This window comes from Mastomys coucha, unplaced genomic scaffold (assembly GCF_008632895.1).
Source record: "Mastomys coucha isolate ucsf_1 unplaced genomic scaffold, UCSF_Mcou_1 pScaffold13, whole genome shotgun sequence".
NCBI lineage: Eukaryota > Metazoa > Chordata > Mammalia > Rodentia > Muridae > Mastomys > Mastomys coucha.
This window is the reverse complement of record NW_022196895.1, coordinates 12751883-12759195: the sequence shown is the minus strand read 5'-3', so window position 1 is coordinate 12759195 and position 7313 is coordinate 12751883.

Genomic DNA, 7313 nt, shown 5'->3' with positions numbered 1-7313 from the left:
CGAGCTCCCGGGGACTGGATCACCAACCAGAGTACACAAGGAGGAACCCAGAGCTCTGGCCACAGAGATGGCAGAGGATGGCCTTGTTGGACATCAGTGAGAGGAGCGGCCCTTGGGCCTGAGGGTGTGTGATGACCCAGTGTAGGCGAATGCCAGGGCTGGAAGATGGAAGTTGGTGGGTGGGTTGGGGAGCACTCTCATAGAGGTAGGGGGAGGGGGAATAGGATAGCAAGGTTCATAAGGTGAGACCTGGAAAGGGCAAAACATTTGAAATCTAAGTAAAGAAAATGTCCAATAAAAATAAAAATAAAAAATGCACATTTCAGTGGTAATTATTTAAGGAAAAGTCTAATAAAGAAGGTGAATATTTTGTATACTAATAACTACAACATATTAAGATCACATAAGACTTAAATAAACAGTGAGATATATCAGATTTGTTAATCAAAACTGAGTATTGGTTGCATATGTCAACTCTACCCCAAATTCATCTGTGCAATAGAAGAGATCCTTATCAAAGTAGTAGAATTTTTGTAGTAATCAACAAAAACCTGATCCTAAATATGTAATGTAATAGATTGAAGTGCTTGAAATACCAGGAAAAAAGCAATCAGTACAAGAACTCACATTACTTGATATCAATGCACACTAAAAAGCTAGAGTAATCATGACAGGATCTTGGCAAAGGACAAGTACACAGATCGATGAAAAAGTATAAATATTCCAGAAGGAGATCAATGCATACAAAATAACTGATTTTGCACAAAGGTTCCAAGGCCCTTCCAGAAACAGAGCACGGTGTTTTCTTTAAAAGTTACTGGAACAATTGTGTTTGCATATTCTGAAATATGAATCCTCATACACACATCAGGGATCCATTAAAATTAATTCAAAGTAGAGCATAAATTTAAGTGTGAAACATAAAACATAAAGACTTCCACCAGAACTCACAGAGCACAACAGTTCTTCATCAGGAAAAAAAAAAAATTCCAGATTGGACACAAAAAGCACATAACATGAAAGAGAATGTTCATCACACAGAGCTCAATGAATTTAAAGTGGTCTCCTGGAACCTCTCTGCTCAATGTAAGCAAACAAGTAGTCAAAGAAGGTATTTGCAAAACATACACTTGACAAAGAAATACTGTTCTCAAATATATAACCAACTCATAATTAAAAGGTTAGCAAACAGCTAAAAACTGAAGCTGATTTGATTTGACTGATCGCTACAAAAGACATGATTGTCATGTCAGTATAAAGCAGTTAGTTAAAGTAATTAGATATTAGGGGAACCCAAAAAGAAGCCAGAAACCAAAAGAATAACTAATCCTACAGTAAAACACCTATTTGGGGCAAAATGTTCATATACAATGTCTGTGAAATGTGCCACAACAGAACCTCTAAATGCCACGGAAAGCAAAACACCATGGCCAGTTGAACATCATTAGAAGTTGCACTCACACCCATACAATGACGATTGCTGTTTTTCTTATGTAATTATCCAATGCAAATCAAGGCACTTGTTCAGACAAAAACTTTATTCAGACATTTATAGTAGGTAAAAGAAAGGACTCTCAAATTGAAAATAATTTTAATGTCATCAATTGATACCTCAATGAACAATGTTGGTTTATTTATACTGAAGTATGTAAAGGCATTACCTTCAATGGAATACAACAGGTCCTTTGACTCAGAACCTATACATGCTAAAGCAAATTGCATTCGATAGGTAAAATGTTGTATAATGACCAAGAGTTTCCAGAAGACAAAACTGGAGGATGATCAGCTCTTGACTAAACCTGTCTGAAGAACATATTATATAAAATGAAAGAATCTATATTTTCAGACCCCAAGAACTATGTTTAAGAGGAGTTATTACTGGCTGCCAATTATACTTCAATAAAACAAATGCCTGAGCTTTACACCCTAACATCACTAAAAACCAGCTTGGGAACTTTTAAGTACCAGATTCCCTCAGTAAAACCTCACTGAGTTTTTGTACAACATCTTGAAAAAGGTATGGACTAGAGTTCTTAGTAAAGCTCCTAAAAAGATGGAAAATAAACTAGTTAACCTTTCCCATGGCAAAGTAACTACGTCATAGTTGCCCAGAGAAGACAAATTGATGGAAGGAACTGCAACATTTTACAAAGATTTATGGATTTATTTATTCACCTATTGTATGTGCGTACACTCTTGTTCTCTCCAGACACACCAGAAGAGGGTATTAGACCACATTACAGGTGGTTGTAAGTCACTATGTGTTTGCTGAAAATTGAACTCAGGACCTCTGGAAGAGCAGTCAGTGCTCTTAACCACCGAGCCATTTGTCCAGCCCCATGGAACATCTTTGAATAAAGCTAATTTTGTAATTCCTGGTGTGTTTCAGAACCACCAACTGTTTGTTGTCTTCTTTTTTTTAATATTTATTTTTTGTTTGTTTGTTAATTTAATATAACATGAATGGTCTGTCTTCACACACACCAGAAGAGGGCATCACATTCCATTGCAGATGGTTGTAAACCACCATGTGGTTGCTGGGAATTGAACTCAGGACACCTGGGAGAGCAATCAGTGCTCTTATCCACTGAGTCATCTCTCCGGCCCACTTGTTGTGTTCTTATTTTGCCATTTTATGCACACATTTTATTATACATAAGAATAAGCTAAATACATAGTTTAAGAAATCTTTCTGACAATATGAAAACTAGTAACAGTTATTATTTTTAGTGATATGACAAGTGATCTTACTTTTGTTAAAACTTTAAGTTGTATAAGATTCAGGTGGAAATCTTGACTCATGCTCTGAATTCACATCACTATCTGGAATTAAAGGACTTTCCCTCTCTGCTTGTAGCCCAGACTAAAGTAGAATTCATTACATACTCAAGACAGCCTTGAAATTCCAGTGATCCTCGAACCTTAGCTTTCTTGGGGGTAGCATGACATGTTTAAGCTTCTTCTTCCTCACTTTCTATTTAAAGTTTCATCCCTGTTATTCCAGGTGGCAAATCCTATGATGTTTATCATGCTTTTCCTCTCTCTATCCCCCTTCCCATTGTCCCTTTTCATTGTCCTTGTTTCTTTGCATATTCCAGGTGATCCTATCTGCTTCAGAGGTAGGAATTTCAGGTAAGAAGAACATATCTTTCTGCACCTATCATTACAATCATTTCTAGTTCTATACATTCACCTGGAGTTTTCGTGATTTTGTTTTCATTTTCTTTACAACTCAATAGTATTCCATTGTATAAATGTACCATTTTTCATTATCTACTTATTTGCTAAAGAATATTTATTTGTTTAAGTATATATATCTCTGCTCCCTCTCCTTCATACATATACACATGGACACACACAAACACACACACACACATGTATATATAATGAAGTTGTGCCACTTGAGATAATAATGCTCCCTACACAAGCTACAGAACATTAAACTTAACCTCCAATACCAGGAATGAGAAATCTCCATACAAGTTCTTGGTCGAGTAGTCTAAATGACTCCCTAAACCATATAGGCTATTGCTTGGTTGCTGCTCAGAGACTGAGTGTAAGTCCTTACTGCTGAAGACATCACACACCTTTGACACACAACTCAGGAGATTAGAGCTGGATCTAACATGAAACCCTTCTCACTTTGGATTAGTTTCCACAGTACCAGAAAGTGCTACAACAAAGGAAGGAATCAATAATTAGTCTTACCAAGCTAAGGTGACAATGATCCACAGCAATGGGTATCACTACAAGATAATTCCAAATGTGTAGTAATGACACTCATATCTTGATGGTAATAACAGCTGTTTTACTAAGGTTATGACACACTCAAAGAAGAGAAATTATACCCAGTATTAGAAAGCTACCTTACTACTTGGGATGAGAGGTCTTGGGTCTTAAAGAAAACTCACTACCATCTATAGATCAGCATAACTTTTAACTATATTCTAAAACATATCATTATACTCACAGGTAAGCATAGGTCTCACTATACATCAGAGAAGCCTCTCTGCAAAACAGACAGAGATCAACACAGTCAACCATGTCTGGTCATAATACAAGGATGTTGGCAAGCCTAGTCCCAGTACATCATCTATATCACAACACCTAAGGCTCAGGAAACTTCAAAGAAGAGAAACTGTTGTAAGAGACAAGAAAGTCTTTTGTGAGATTGTGACTTCTAGAAGTGACAGGTAAATACATCCATGATATCTCAACAATATGACTAACTACACCAGACTGAAGCATGACAACACCAAATAGACATTCTAATGTGGAAGGGAAAGCATTCTAAGCTTCTACCTCTAGATGAAGAACCAAGACAAGAATGACTGAGGATAGAGGGAGAATTAATCTCTCCCAGAGATAAATCAACTTAATGGTTATCCATTACTAATTAAGGTCAACTCTGAAACTATATAAACACAAGAAACACTAAATTAACTCACTAAGTTCTATTTATATATTATGCACATATATACAAGAATAATTAAAGAAAGAGATACCATCAATTTAAAATGGAAGGAAGGGATATGTAAAGAATAGACGGGAGTGTATATGAGGGGTAGTTGGGAAGCACAAGGGGAAGTAATATCATTATATTTTGTTTAAATTTAAAAGAAAACACAAAATTAAATGATGTAAGCTGCCATACCTTATTTCTTTTCCTTTTTTTCTCTTATTAGATATTTTCTTTAGTTCCATTTCAGATGATATCTCCTTTCTTGGTTTCCCCCCTGGGGTTGGGGAACTCTGTTCCCTCTACCCTACCCCTGCTCAACAACCCACCCTCTTCTACTTCCTGGCTCTGGTATTGCCCTACACTGGGGCATAGAACCTTCACAGTACCATGGGCCTCTTCTCCCATTGATGACCAACTAGGCCATCTTCTCTTACATATGCAGCTGTAGCCATGAGTCCCACCATGTGTACTCTTTGGTTAGTGGATTAGTCCTTGGGAGCTCTGAGGGTACTGGTTAGTTCATATTGTTGTTCATCATAAGGGGCTGCAAACCCTTCAGCTCCTTGGTTCGTTTCTCTAGCTCCTCCATTGGGGACCCTGTGCTCAGTCTAATGGATACCTGTGAGCCCCCACTTCTGTATTAGTCTGGTACTGTCAGACCCTCTCAGGAGACAGCTATATCAGGCTACTGTCAGCCAGCACATGTGGGCATCCACAATAGTGTCTGGGTTTGGCAATTGAATATGGGAAGGATTTTGAAATGGAGCAGTCTCTGGATTGTCCTTATTTCAGTCTCTGTCCCATACTTAGTCTCTGCAACTCATTCCATGGGTATTTTGTTCTCCCTTCTAAGAAGGAATGAAGTATCCACACTTTGGTCTTCTTATTGAGTTTCTTGTGGTTTGTGATTTATATTTTGGGTATTCCAAGCTTCTGGGCTAATATCCACTTATCAGAGAGTGCATATCATGTGTGTTCTTTTGTGATTGAGCTACCTTACTCAGGATGATATTCTCCAGATCCATCCATTTTCCTAAGAATGTCATAGATTCATTGCTTTTAGTAGGTGAAGAGTACTCTATTTTGTAAATGTACCACATTTTCTGTATTCATTCCTTCGTTGAAGGACTTCTGGGTTGTTTCTAGTTTCTGGCTATTATAAATAAGACTACTATGAACATAGTGGAGCACGTGTCCTTATTACATGTTGAAACATCTTCTGGGTATATCCCCAGGAGTGGTAGAGCTGTGTCTTCACGTAGTACTATGTCTAATTTTCTGCAGAACCATCAAACTGATTTCCAGAGTGGTTGTGCCAGCTTACAATGCCACCAACAATGGAGGAGTGTTCCGCTTTCTCCACAACCTTGCCAGCATCTGCTGTCACCTTAGTTTTTTATCCTAGCCATTTTGACTGGTATAAGGTGGAATCTCAGGGTCATTTTGATTTGCATTTCCTTCATGACTAAGGATGCTCAACATTTCTTTAATTCTTAACCCTTTGAGATTCCTCAGTTGAGAATTCTCTGTTTAGCTCTGTACCCCATTTTTAATAAGGTTATTTAGTTCTTTTGAGTCTAACTTCTTGAGTTCTTTGTATATACTGGATATTAGCAATCTATCAGATGTAGGATTGGTAAAGATCTTTTCCCAATCTGTTGGTTGCCATTTAAACCTATTGACAGTGTCCTTTGCCTTAGAGAGCTTTGCAATTTTATGAGGTCCCAGTTGTGAATTTTTGATCTTAGAGCATAAGCTTTCTGTTCAGGAAAATTTCCTTTGTGCCCATGTGCTTGAAACTCTTCCCCACTTTCTTTCTATTAGTTTCAGATTATCTGGTTTTACTGTACCAATACCATGCAGTTTTTATCAGAATTACTCAGTAGTACAGCTTAAGGACCGGAATGGTGATTCCCCCAGAAATTTTTTTTACTAGTGATAATAGTTTTCACTATACTAGGATTTTTGTTATTCCAGATGAATTTTCAAATTGCTCTTTCCAAGTCTGTCAAGAATTGAGTTGGAATTTTGAGAGGGATTGCATTGAATCTGTAGATTGCTTTCTGCAAGATGGCCATTTTTACTATATTAATCCTGCCAATCAATGAGCATGGGAGATCTTTCCATCTTCTGAGATCTTCTTTGATTTTCCTTCTTCAGAGACTTGAAGTTCTTGTCATATAGATCTTTTACTTGCTTAGTTAGAGACACACTAAAGTATTTTATATTATTTGTGACTATTGTGAAGGGCATTGTTTCCCTAATTTCTTTCTCAGCCTCTTTATCTTTTGTGTAGAGGAAGGCCACTGATTTGTTTGAGTTGATTTTATATCCAGCTATGTTGCTAAAGTTGTTTATCAGGTTTAGGAATTTTCTGATGGAATTTTTGGAGTCACTTAAGTATACTATCATATCATCAACAAATAGTGATAATTTGACTTCTTCCTTTCCAATTTGAATCCCTTTGATCTACATCCTATTGTTGTCTAATTGCTCTGCCTAGGTTCAAGTACAATATTGAATAGATAAGGGAGAGAATGACAACCTCGTTTATTCCCTGATTTTAGTGGGATTACTTCCAGTTTCTCACCACTTAGTTTGATATTGGCTATTGATTTGTTGTATATTCCTTTTACTATGTTACATTCTTGAATTCTTGATCTTTCCAAGACTTTTATCATGAAGGGGTGTTGGATTTTGTCAAATGCTTTCTTCACATACAATGAGATGCTCATATGATTTTTTCTTTGAGTTTACTTATATAGGGAATTACATTGATGGATTTCCGTATATTGGACCAGAAAAGAAATCCGTCCTGTCACATAATGATCAAAACACCAAATGCACAAAA